Here is a 13,625-nt window from a genome sequence, read left to right on the forward strand (position 1 = left end):
AATACTTTTTGTGGAGTTGTGTGTATGTGTGTGTGTGGGAGGGTGGTAATAGGACTTATGCTTAGAACTTAATGGTTGACCCAATTTAGGTATTTTAGTCATATTTTTTTAAATATGACTGCAAATTCTATCCTTGATGTGCATTAAGAAATTTCCCTCTGGGAAATATTCCCTATATTCTGATTCTGATTTTGTTTTGTGCTCTGCTTTTATGTGAACTGTCCACAAGGAGGCAGTCTTCTCTTTTAAACCGCAACACATCCTCAGCACAGCCACAAAAAAGCTACAACTTCGGTGACAAAGACTATGTTTTTATTTGGGCTTTCTGCTACTATTTTATTAGATCTTTAATGTACCATATTTTTATTCATAAATCTAACAGGTCACAGTGAGTTCCTGGGTTTATTTTACTGTGCCACAAAAAATGTAACTGAGCCAGATTTCAGAAAAAATATATGATTTGATCTTTGTTTTTTAATTATGGAGGTATCCATCTACAACAAGGCTGGGCAAAAATTCCGCCTCAAAGTTCTGTTGCTTTACTGCAACTGATTTGACTACATACCAGCTTGTTTATACAACTAACTTACATTGGTATAAAAGTTTACTATCTATAATTTTATTCACAATTATGAATTATTCACAATATCTGATGGCCACACACTGATGACTATTACCCATCTGTATTGTCAGGAGAGCTAGAGACAGAAAACCACAAGAAAAGGTTAATCCTCTTTAACACAATCTGGGGCTGAAGGGTGATCAGGACAGAGCACTTAAACCCAATTCAGAGGCAGTGCCCTCTAGCTCAGTGTCATTTGGCCATAATGGACCAACAGGTGGGCTCCACACTGAAACCATAAGGTTTCGGGGGCCTTGAGGGGGGTAAATGATACAGAGCAGTGACTGTTTCTGCCCTCATTAATCTCCTAAAGCTGGAAATTGAGAGGGGCAGGGGGGAACCTTCAGCCTTGATCTCAACCTCTGGACCCTGTCAGATCATTTGTTTTCATTAGTCCCCACTCAGATGAACCGGCCAGTCCCGGGCCGAAACACCCACCCTGCCCCCTTAAGTAGGGAGGATTTCTGTGAGTATCTCTTGGGGGCTTCTTCAATTAAACCCAGCCTCTGAAAATTATAGCTCCAGCCCAGACTGTCGCGCTGGACACTTCTTAATCATAAAGGGGGTAATCCCTTAACCATGCTCTGCACCATCAGCTGTTTGCTGTGTTGGACAAAGACAGTAAATACAGGCCTAGAGTCATGCTTAAAGAGAATGATGGTATGCATTTTAACACAGCTACCAGAACAGAGCTCTGACGCTCATAAGACATTCAAACCCAACTGCAGGAAAACAAGATCCCACCAGAGGTTTGAATCTGGTCTCACACTGTTTTTGACAGTAGCTTAAATGACTGAGTGTCCCTCATACTCTAATGCTTCTTTGTTGGGGAGCTGGAGGCTAATTGGATCCCAATTAACCTAATGAAGCCCGCTGTCAGGTCATAGCCTCTCCTTCTAGTGACCCTTGGCTGCTACTGATATGACACAGGGGTTACGGCGGCTGTCTGCAGCCTGGAACCCATCCATTTTTCCTGGGTCTTCTTTAGCCATGGAGCGGTTTGGTCAGGCTGGTGCATGATAGTCCTGCTCAAAACTAACAAAAGTAAGGAGGTTGGGAAAGACCTGATGGCCAGTTATGAGCTCAGGATAGACGTTGCCCAGCCAACAAAGGAAAGATTGGTGGGGTGGTCGCCTCATGCTTGTGTTTTATCTTCAAACACATAGCATCATGTTACCCAGATCAATCAGGTTAGGGGCGAGGTGTGAGTTACCACAAGCCTTTGGTCTGTCATTACAGAGAAATCAGCATATTAATCAGGCAGGCCAGGAGAGCTTGCAACCACACTGGCCTTCACTCGGTCCGTCTTTAATGCAGTTTTTTCGCAATTTTTTATGAAGGAAGCACAAAAAATATATATTTTGTGACAGACAAGAACAAAGGCGTGCACAATTACGAAGTGGATGGAAAACTAAACATCATTTGGCAAGCAGATGTCACTGTGGTGCATGTTGGTATTCTTCTGAATAACCAGCCTCTCTCTAGTTGCAGAACCTGCCAGTAAAATCTCTGCAGAAGGCATTTGAAGTCTGTCATTCTAATGTGACCAAATGTGCAAAAAGATCAAGAGGCCTGAACGCTTTGGCAAGTCGCCGTGCGCGGAAAGTCAACACCACATTTAAAAGCCACTTCACGATCAGAAACGTTCTTCTTTCTCAAAGACGAATTTCAGAAGACAAAGTTCCATTAGCAACCGGGAACCCCTTCAAGTGAGTCTGAGAGCTGAAGCCAGACTCGCGGTGTGTTTTGAAAGCATTTTCTGGAGCCACAATAAGCCTCAACAAGCCCAGCGCCTGTCCTAATTTAAACACCGTGACATCTGAGGGACAGAGGTATTACGGGTCTAAACTACAGGGACTGTTTCAACGCGCATCAAGTGGCACAAAATGATGGTTATCACAAACACCTCTCAGACGCGCTAAATGCAGGCCTGCTGGCAAACTCGGCTAAGGTTTAAAGACTCAAACTGGGTATTAAACCCTGGGGTTTGAGCGCTGGACAGTGTGGCCAGAAGTACGCAAACGAGACATTTAAATAAAAGGACCAAAAAGAAGCCCTGCTTTTGGACTAAACAAGAGACTTTGTTGGTTTTAGCATTAAAACTCATGGACTATTTATACAGCGAGGCGATGAAAGTGATTTGACAGGATGGTGCTGACTTCAGCTATTGAGGCGTTATCTTTCACAGGACATAGCGCGGCTCTTCTAAGAAATAACTGCGATGTAATACCTACTGTCTGAGTCTGATCAGGAGTCACCTTTAAAACAAAGCAAGGGATAGAGCTCTACAATGCTGTCAAATCTTTCAAGATACAGATCTTTCTGTGAAGTAGCAAGACTTTGGCGACAGGCCTAATCAAATGATGGCGCAGTGGATTGGTGATACTGGATAGGTACTCATAACACAAATGTACAGCCCACAACAGTAACTGCAGTAAGTTCAGTTTTAGACAACAAATCTTATTGGATATAAGACAAAAAAGAGAAGAAAACACTGGGATGAGTTGGTCTTTCTTTATGCTTGAGTTGGCAACTAAACCTCACTTCGCAATTTTAATGACTTAAGTGACAGCTGGGGCTTCTCAATATCATGCAAACAAACTTGATTATGTTTTCCCACATTATAATTAAACGGTCTCATATTTCACTTCAGTGACATGAGTTTGCCTCCGGCCGCCTCCCTGACGTATTGAGACGTGTTAAAAAGAAAGTTCCTGGCACACTACAATGCCCTGTTTAGAAAGCCAGCTCAAGGGTGTGGCGAGCTGAAGCTGTGGAGTTGGAGGCTAATGCATGCAGGTACTTGCAAACACATTGAATAAAAGAAGAGTTTGATTTTGAGGAGAGTTTGAATCTGGAGCAAATGTCTTCTCTGTCTACGTGGGGATCGATGCATCGAGATTTGTCGAGCCATTGAAATTGGATATTTATAACCGTCTGGTGTCTCTGAAAATGATTAAATTAGAATTAGAAATGCAATGTGAAGATAAACAGCGTACTTAACCTGTCATTATTTTGGTAGTTAAATTTTCTCAAACATACAATGGAGGCTTCCTTTTGTGTGTGTGTGTGTGTGTGTGTGTGTGTGTGTGTTTTTGCTGACTTAGAATCTTGAGCCCTACAATTCTTTAACAAAAATTTGTTTTGTATTTAGACTTTGTTCTGAAATGTATTGCATTCATGGATTCATAAATCTTTTACATGTTTCATGAGGCTATACAATTTTTTCTTACTAATTTATAATGGCTGTTTTGCGACTAAATGGCACTAATCCATTTCCTTTCCTCAAAAATCCTCTTTACAGGCAAGAACAGAGGAGCTTTATGAAAGTAAAGGGATGAAGACGATGGATGTCTCCTCACTCCAGCAAAAACAGTTTGTTTTAGGCAGTATTTATTGCAGGATTATATATATATATATATATATATATATATATATATATATATATATATATATATATATATATATATATAAAACATTGTTTTTGCACAAACGTAATGTCTTGAAAAGAGAAAACCGTGGCTTTAACCAACCCAAGGCTGAAAAACAAGACCACCACGGTTCATACCACGGTAATGACAGAAAGTGAGCCGTCACAGTATCAATACATCCCTTGGTGTTGTTTGTGAGCACAAAGTTTTCACCGAGAACAGGGATTTCTTTGTTTTTGCTTGTCTTCTGTCAGTACTAAATCTCTGCCAACATCCACAAACCACTTTCTTAATTTAATTGCTGTGCCACAGAACATATTCTCTTGAAACACTTTGCCTCATGTACTTGCATTCAAGCTGGGACTTTGGTATCGCTAATTATGTCCTTGGGGGCCATTCTGTTATGCATTGACAGGTTAAGTGTTCTGTGCTGTCGCTCTTTGGCAATTTTCAGCAATGTCTTCAACTGCATTTCTAATTTATTATTTGATCATCTTCTCACGTGTTGAGATCCAAATTAGCAAAAATTCTAAAATCCTTAAAAAAACTGAAAAAGCAGTAAATAAGGGGACTTGGTTTTTATAGATCCGTTCATCTGTAAATTCTACCACTAGACAAATACGAACGTTGTGTTGCAGCTTTTGGGGGATATCTAAACATTATTTCAGCAAAGACAGACTATCCCCTCAAGATTTTCATATTGTATTGTTACAGGTATAGGTGGGGGGAGGGGTAAAAAACTTGAACTGAAATATATTCAAGCAGATTGCACACGCATGCACACCGGACTTTTGATATGACACGAACATTTGGAAACCATGGCCTAAAGGCGGCCTTGGCATTTCATGGATGTGAGAGACCGATTGACCTCAGATGCTCAAGGATTTATGATGGGAGCCAAGCAACCTGAGGGACCAGCAAGCTCCGCGATTGCGACGGCAGCCACTTGCAATAGCGAAAATTTACACCTAAGATGTTGCCTGCATGCTGCTGATTGCTCATAAACTATGGGGAAAGGAAAAAAAAAAGGAATGTGGTACACAAAGATAGTGCTTTCTGGCACAGGTTTAGAAAGCTGTATCTTTTTTAATTTGCGACACCCCAAACCTTTACCAACTAAAGATGGGCCTGCCAGAAGTACAGCGAAAAAGTCCACAAACGGATCGTTCACAGAGCCCAAAATGCTTAACTAAAGACATCTGTAGGGCAATTTTCACTCTGTAACAGTAATGGTTTCTTCTGTGTTTTATTTTAAATCCTTTGTCTTATACAGCTAAGATGTTGATTTTTAAACATCATAACTAGTCATAAAATATATGCAATGCTCTGTCTCATAGATTTATAGTGTTTTAAAAGAATGGATTCAAATTTGTATTTTTTTGCTGGCTTCAGACTGTTTCCATTGTGCTTGCTAAGTGTGCTGCAGTATATCACTGTGAAAACTAATATTCTTCTCCACATAAAATCAAGCAAATGTACTCTGGTCTTTTATGGATCTGTTTGTAAAAACATTGGGCTCAGTGTAGTAATCAACTCGTTTTCCTGAGCAGGAATGAATGCAGGAGGCATCACCCTCCATGCAGGAGCTTAAGTGATGGACTGACCTTATTTTTCTCAACCCTGAGCTGAACTCCATTAAGAGCTGCCTGAAGTCTGTAATTTTACAGACAGCCTCTTATCGTGTTTGTCTTGTTTCCTCCTCAGGGGGTTGACGACTTGCCCACAAACCAGCTTATTTCATTTCAGCTGCGCAGGCCCTCCGCAGAGAGCGTAATCAACAGATAGGACAACTTCGTGACTAAAACCGAATTAAAGAGACATTTTTTTCAGTTTTTTTATCAGTACTGTTCAAGGATTTGTTTCATGTCTGCTGATATTTTTCCTGATTTATTTAAGTGGTTAACTCAGAATGGCTTGAAGTACAACTCTATGATTGCACGCATACCACATTTTGAGATATTTGCTCTTGCAACACTGAGATTGCACACATAGTTGTTCCGAAGGGATAAGGGACCATTAGTGCAATCATTCAGATACATTTAACATTCAATTGCCAAAGCTATGACATAGCATTGACTCTGACATAAAGTTTAAATAGATATTTATGTGCACTTTTTAAAAAGACACGTTCAATTTTGTTCTCACAGTTTGACATTAAATTGGATTAAATATTTCCTGCTCTAAATCATGCTGGGGTCAACCAAATGATTTCTATTGGCTAGATTGTTGATTCATGAGCGAGATTATTTATTAACCCGTTCTTAAAATTCAGATATATACATGCATTTCCTTAGTATTTTGCAGACTTGGCCTTTAAACTGTATGAATTGAATGTTTTAGGAATTATTTACGAAACAAGAATGCATACAATTTCTAGAGTTTGGAGGTGTTCCTCCTGACAGAACAAGAGCAAGTGAGTAGAGATTGTAGGCTGCTTTGCTTCCACACACCTCAGCAGCTCTGTTTATAACCTTTCTGTGAAATGAGATCAGGGCATTGTGATGGACACTGTAAAACGGCAACTTCTAACTAGTTTGGTTTTGTGTTCGGGGCCACTGTCCACTTAGAAGACCAAGTTGTACCCAAGTTTTAGCTTCCCAGCTGACCTGTTGAAGTGTCACTTCAACATTTCTGCATAGTGTTCTTTTATCTTGATACAATTTACCTTGGTAAGTGCTCCATATTCTCCTGCAGCAAACCAAATCCCCAGCATGATGCTGCCGCCCCTATAACACAGGTGGGATAATGGTCTCACACTAGAGGTTCCCTCCTTTGCCTTTAAATTTAGTGCTTGTCATTATGATCAAATACTTCAGATTTAGTTTCTTAAACCACAGATGATGCCTCCAAAAATGTAATATTTGTCCCCGTTAGCTTTTGCAAAATGTAATGTATCTTTCTTCTCTGAGCGGCCTTTGAGCCCATGTCGGTAGAAGCTTATTTCACCGTGGATAATGACATTATTTTACCTGTTTGCAAGTCGTTTTGCTGTAGTTCTGGGGTTGATACACAAGTTTGCACCAAAGCACGTCCATCTCTGGGACATAGAATGCAGTTTATTTTCTTACCATTGTTAATGGCTGGACATTCGGGCATCTATGGGAATCTGAGAAGTGTACAAAAAAAGAAAACCAAGAACCGTGTAGGCCCACATCTCTGTTCCTGTCTTGGATGATTTCTTAGGGTTCTCCATGGTTGCACACAAGGAGTCAATGTCTTTGAGGTTTTGGCTTAAAATACATCCATTTAATGCAGCCATTTAATTCAAATGCTGATAATTCACATAATAGAAGCCTGTTATATTGTTGTCTGACATTCCTCAATTTATTTAAAGACACCGTAATCTTAGTGTGACTTTAAAGAAAAGCAAATGATACAAAAAGTGGCTCCCAATATCCTGGCATTCATCTAACTGACCTAATGGGAAATATTTATTGCTGTTTAATATCCAACATATACTCTTTTTTTTTATACAGTGTATGTAAAAAAACAGTTGTCAACTGTATATTTCGACGTTGTTGTGGACAAAAGAATTTGACACATCCAAGTCATAAAGTTACAACTGGATATAATGATCACATTACCTCGGACTTTCCCTGATTAACCTTGTCATAATCTGCATTTGTTGACAGAGGACCCCTGAGGCTATTGCAAGGCGCAGTCTGCTTGCCTTAGCCTAGATCAGAGGGACCCTGTTCCAGTCTGACAGCTGCCAAGGTTCCCAATAAAGGCTATGAGATGCATGGAGTTGGACAGTGGACAGTTGCTCAGCACCTTGAGATTTGGTTCTGGGCACCAAGTGTGGAAAAATCTTTAGATTCAGCAACGTTCGTCCAAGTTTTCTCAACGTCTGTGTGTGCTTCTAATCTGGACAAACGGGGAAAGATGAATGAGGAATGAAGCATGTGAGGAATGTAGAAACAAAAGCACCAGGAAGGAGAACCATTGGGAATGTGCAGAATAATGCATCTTTAAAGCACCTCCACCCAGATACGCTGCAGTGGGAAATTATTCCTGGCCACAGTTCTGTTTTCATGTGCACTCAGAATACCGCTGATCTGCTGCGTTTTGCTGCTGAAAAACAAATACAGGCTGAGAATAAAGATCAAATGATTAAGTCTGAATCCCACTACAGTATGTTAGGATGTGTTTGTGCCACCCTGCAAAGGGGTAAAGATGAATAGTAATGATGATAATAATACTACTACTAATAAAAATAATAATAATGATAATAATAGTAATAATAATAACTATTCTTATTCTTATTGCTGTTATTATTATTATAAACAAATAATTGCATATTTATTGCAATTGTGGACATGTCACATTAAAATGTAAAGACAAAGGAAAAATAAACAGAGAAAGACAATAATTTTTAAAAAAAAAATTTAAATGTTCATGCATCATAATAAATTTTACTTATGAAATCGTATAAGGAGGCCACAGGTACAACTAGTATCGTGAAAAGGTCATATATTTCTTTGCGGTCATTTCAGAAAGTGAAACCCATATGTTATATAGATTCATCACACATAGAGTGGAAAATCTCACTATGTGTAATTAAACTTTTTATGAATGTGCATGTATACAGCACTTGTGAACAACCAGCTTCTTCAGCAATGACCTTTTGTGGTCATTGGGGAGGGTGTCCGTGGCTGTTTTGGTTCAAGAGGACCAGATTCAGGAAAACTTTGCAGATTTGAGTTAAATGTCTGATTAGGCTGGAACATCATGAGTTTCCCATATTAAATTTTTTCGCATTATTTCACAACACTCTAACATTGAATTTTGGGTTTTCATTATTAGCAAACCACAATCATAAAGATTACAAGAAATACAGGCTTGAAATATTTATCTCTATGTGTAATGTGTCAAATATATGGGTTTCATTTTTGAAGAAAACAAAAATAAAAAGACCTTTTCATGATACTGAATGTTTTTAATAATAATTTTAAAAAAATACACTGTGAGCAAGGGCAATCCTAGAAGAAAAACTGTTAGGGGATGCAAATGACTGGACATTGGGATCGAGGTTCACCTTCCAGCAGGACAGGGAACATTAACATACATCCAAGACCACAACGAAATGGTTTAGCATTTACATGTGTGTAGAATGACCGAGACCTAAATCTAAAGAATAACTTTTTGGCAAGATTTGAATATTTCTGCTCACAGATATTCTCTGTCAAACTGTCTGACTGAGGTGAAGTTATTGGGCAAAGAATAGACGGATGGGGAGTGGGGGTGAGTCTTTAAATACATAAAGCTTGTAGAGACGTCAATATAAAGACTTATATATATATATAAAGGCTGCTGTAATTGCAATAAAAGGGGGTTCCAGAATCCTCTTTTCGTGGGGCGACAGGAGAGAGGGAGTTCATCCTGTAACCAGCAGGTTGCCGGTTTGACACCCCGCTCCGACCATCTCAGTCGGTGTATCCCTGGGCAAGACGCTTTGCCTGTTGGTGGTGGTCAGAGGCGTCTGTGTGAATAAGTGAATGACTGAATGCATTGTAAAGCGCTATGAAAGTACATGCCATTTATCACAGGAATTTGCATTACATTTTATCTAGAATATTGAAAGCCATGTATCCTTCCTCTTTCTACTCACTAATTGTATTAGTCTATTAATAAACATGGACATAATTACATTGAAGTTTGTGGTTGTCTTGCCTCACAAAGGGGAAATCTTCATGGATGTGTATACTTTTGTAAGACACTGTTGGGACAGAGTGGAAATAAAAAAAAAAAAAAACTATGGTAAATTAATGACTTCACTCAAACTGTTTCATGTAGACTCAAAAACTGTCGACAGAGCCCATAGTTTTTTTTCTCCTTAAAGGCAGAAGTGTCCAATCTAACCTAAAATAGACATGAAAATGAGGTGATAAAATTGCAACATAGCAGACACTCCAACCTTGAGACTAAACCTGTGAACCATCTGGATGTTGCAAAAAAAAAAAAGAAAAAGATTCAAACAACCACATGAAGAGTGCACAACCTTTCTCTTTGTATATGAGGAATGTTTGAAGAGTAACCAGAGAGGAAAAAACACATATGTATGTAAATATTTGCCAAAAGGAAAAATCTGAGTTTTCATTTTCTATACCAAGAACCAATAAATGTGCCAAATCATCCCAAATTGATGGAGGCATGAATGCTTCCTCCAGTAACCTGTAAAAGAGTTAAGAGCGTAAACATTGTGGAAGACTTAGCACAGCCAGAAAATCTAAGCCACTTTGAGCTTTCTAACCTGCCAAATGGCTCCCTCGGTATCCAGAGGGATACGAGCGAGGCAATAAGACTTTTTTTTTCCAAAGGATCAAGTAAGGAAATCCGCTCAGGCTACACTCATTCCTTAAAAGAAGATAAGATGGTTTGTAGCAGGGCTCTGGAGCATTTATAGACATCTTAAATGGCTTTAGCTGGAGCTCAAGACCTTGATGGAGGACTAATGGAGACAGAGCAGCGTTGATCTGTGTCTCAGCTCACCTAATAACCCTGTCATTAGGTTCAAGGCTTTGCATTTGTGAGGCTAAGTCTCGTCCCTGCTGTTGTTTGCGTTTGTTTGTTCTTTTCTGGGACAGAGCGCAGGGTGAGATCACCCATCCGTCCTTCTTTACCTCTTTAACTGGTTCTGATCTTTAGCATCTGGAGGTCTCTGCTGCATTGCAGCGGGAGGACTGTTTATGCTTGTTTGCATATTTGACTGGATGTTCTAGTCAGAACTTACAGCATATTCTAACTGCTCACACAGCAGCTCACAGGAACACAGATGGCTTTCATTTCCACCTGCCTTCCTCTTTATTCACACAACTGCTGGAATGCTGGAAGGTTTATCTTGAAAGCGCACTGATGAGACCATATGAGAAAGTGAGATGGGGTATAAGCAGTGTAAGCAGTTTTTGATCGACATTCTTCCATAGATACGATTGAACTGGAATAAGAAACACAATTCCAGACAGGTGACACACAGGGGTGAGATCACATTGCGTTTGTTTATAGCGCGCAGTGCAGCAGACGACACACACTCGCATCCGTGACCGCAGGGCCAGCGTGTCCAGCTGCAGGCTTTTATTTTACTGTCTGGCTTTTATGTATGAGCTAAGTGCTGTTTATGTCATCTGTTTAGGCTCCTTAGGTGCCGCACGTTAAAAGACTTCAGTTTGTGTAATTTCAGACCGAGTCAAGCCCTTCCTTCGGCACTGGCTTCTCCTCAGCCCTTCGGGAAGTGAGACGGAGAGCAGACGCTCACGATTGATGAAATAAATGAGTGAAGACACACCTATCTGAAACTGTTAACAGGGTGTCCCAGCTCCTAGGAGTTTATGAGTGTCTTTAAATGGCTTATGAGCAATTTGTGCTCCCACTGAGTCACATAAATGGAGTATTCGAAGCAATACACCTAAAATAGTTTCTAAACACTGTCAGTTTTTTAGCTGTTGTGTTAGTTCAAAGTAAATTACCTAATTCTGTGTTTGATACATACTGCTATATACTTTTGAGCCATATTTTGATGTAGCGTGGAAAGTAATAAAGATAAGGGAAAGCCATTAAATGAAATAAGTGAGTCCAAACTTTTGATCTCTCTCTCTCTCTCTCGCTCTCTCTTTATAAATATATATATATATATATATATATATATATATATATATATATATATATATATATATATATATATATATATATATATATATATATATATATATATGCGTGTGTGTGTGTATCTTATTGTGTTACATGTGTGTTTGTATACATGTTCAATAAATCAGAATATTATGAAAAGCTCAGCATTTCAATGACTTAGTTTGTTAAGGGAAACACATTATGTAGGTTAACTCAGACTGATGATGTCTTGAAGCCTTTTTTTCTTGTTAATTACGATTGTTTCCTCTCTTCCAGCTAATACAGCCACAGTATTTAAGATTTCAATATGGCATCAGGTTGAAAAAAGGAAACTTCTTTCATGCAGAAAGGAGGGCTTGATGAAAAGTATGTTTAATGCCAGCTCAAAGGTTGTTCTTTTTCAAAAAAGTACTTTTAATCTGATCTAATTTATTGATTGTGAGTGTTTCATAAGAACGGCATCTGTAAATTGTAACATCAAGTCAGGAAAAAAATTGTCATTCTTTGAAAGAAAATGTATGGGGTTGCTCGCTTTCTTGCATTTACAGAGTTAAGAGTACTGATTTTTTTCTAAACAAATATGAGCTTTTCAAATTCAACTCAGATGGTTACAATCTTAACAGTGGAAACAAACACAATTTGTGCACAGGGTGGAGATGTCCCCATAAATAGTTGTCTAGGTCAAACAAATCCCAAGATGCACACTTTTTTACTCAGCAGGTTATCTGTGCTCATGCACTGTGAAAAGAACAACTATTAGGTTTACAAAAGACACACACACACACACACACACACACACACACACACACTAGTATATCATATTTAGTAATGTCTGACATAGATGTGATAAAGGGCAGAGGGGGCAGGGCTGTTTCTGGTGAAACTCTGAGTGACATGGCAGCCCTGGGGTAATCCTACTAATCCTCTGCCAGCTCAGGGGTTCAGAGGGACCTAAGGCCTTTGACCCTACCCCAAAAGGAGGTGTTTGGGCAGATGCACCCGCCAAACATTTTTTTGGTGTCATTTGAAGGAAATTCTAAATAGCACGTCCTCACCAGCACTGGGAATTGCAGCGGTTGCATGTTCACAGTCTCCAGGGGTAGATGATAAACCTTTATTGATCCCGGAAATCAGCTGATAACGTTTGTTTTTGTTGAACAGCGTGTTCACATGTGGAGAAGTTACGTGATAATGTCACGCCCAGTTCACACTGACCCAGTTGAACACTCATCCTACTAAACCGTGTGACGCTGGCAAACAGCTGACGCGTGGCACATTTTTATTGCGTCTCATGTTGCTCCTCGCAGATATCAGATCGTTAAATTCTAATTAACCTGATGTTTCTGAAGAAATATAATCTAATCATTAATAACCAGTGATAAGCATTTATGTGTATGAAGCATCAACCATTGTTGGAGCTATATATATACACATACATACATACATATATATATATATATATATATATATATATATATATATATATATATATATATATATATATATATATATATATATATATATATATATATATATATATATATACAGTGAGTAAATAATTTATATTGGTACAGACAGCTCCAACAATGATTGATGTTTCATAAACATAAATGCTTATCGCTGGTTATTAATGATTAGATTATGTTTCTTCAGAAACATCAGGTTAATTAGAATTTAACGACCTGATACCATTAATACTCTAACTAAATGATGCATCAATGGACAAACAGCTGATGGCAGAATAAAAAAAATATGTAGCCGATGTGAAGATTTCACAACTCATTTTGAACTAACAAGGTAAACAGGATTTGATAGTAGCAACTGATTATTTTAAAAGTTCTCTTTAGATTCAATATTTTTGATTAAAAAGTGATCAAGCAGATACAATCAGACAGACAGACATAAAAATGAACCTCCATTTAAAAAAAATATAAATAATTGATAAT

The sequence above is a fragment of the Fundulus heteroclitus genome, chromosome 16 (assembly GCF_011125445.2).
Source record: "Fundulus heteroclitus isolate FHET01 chromosome 16, MU-UCD_Fhet_4.1, whole genome shotgun sequence".
Lineage (NCBI taxonomy): Eukaryota > Metazoa > Chordata > Actinopteri > Cyprinodontiformes > Fundulidae > Fundulus > Fundulus heteroclitus.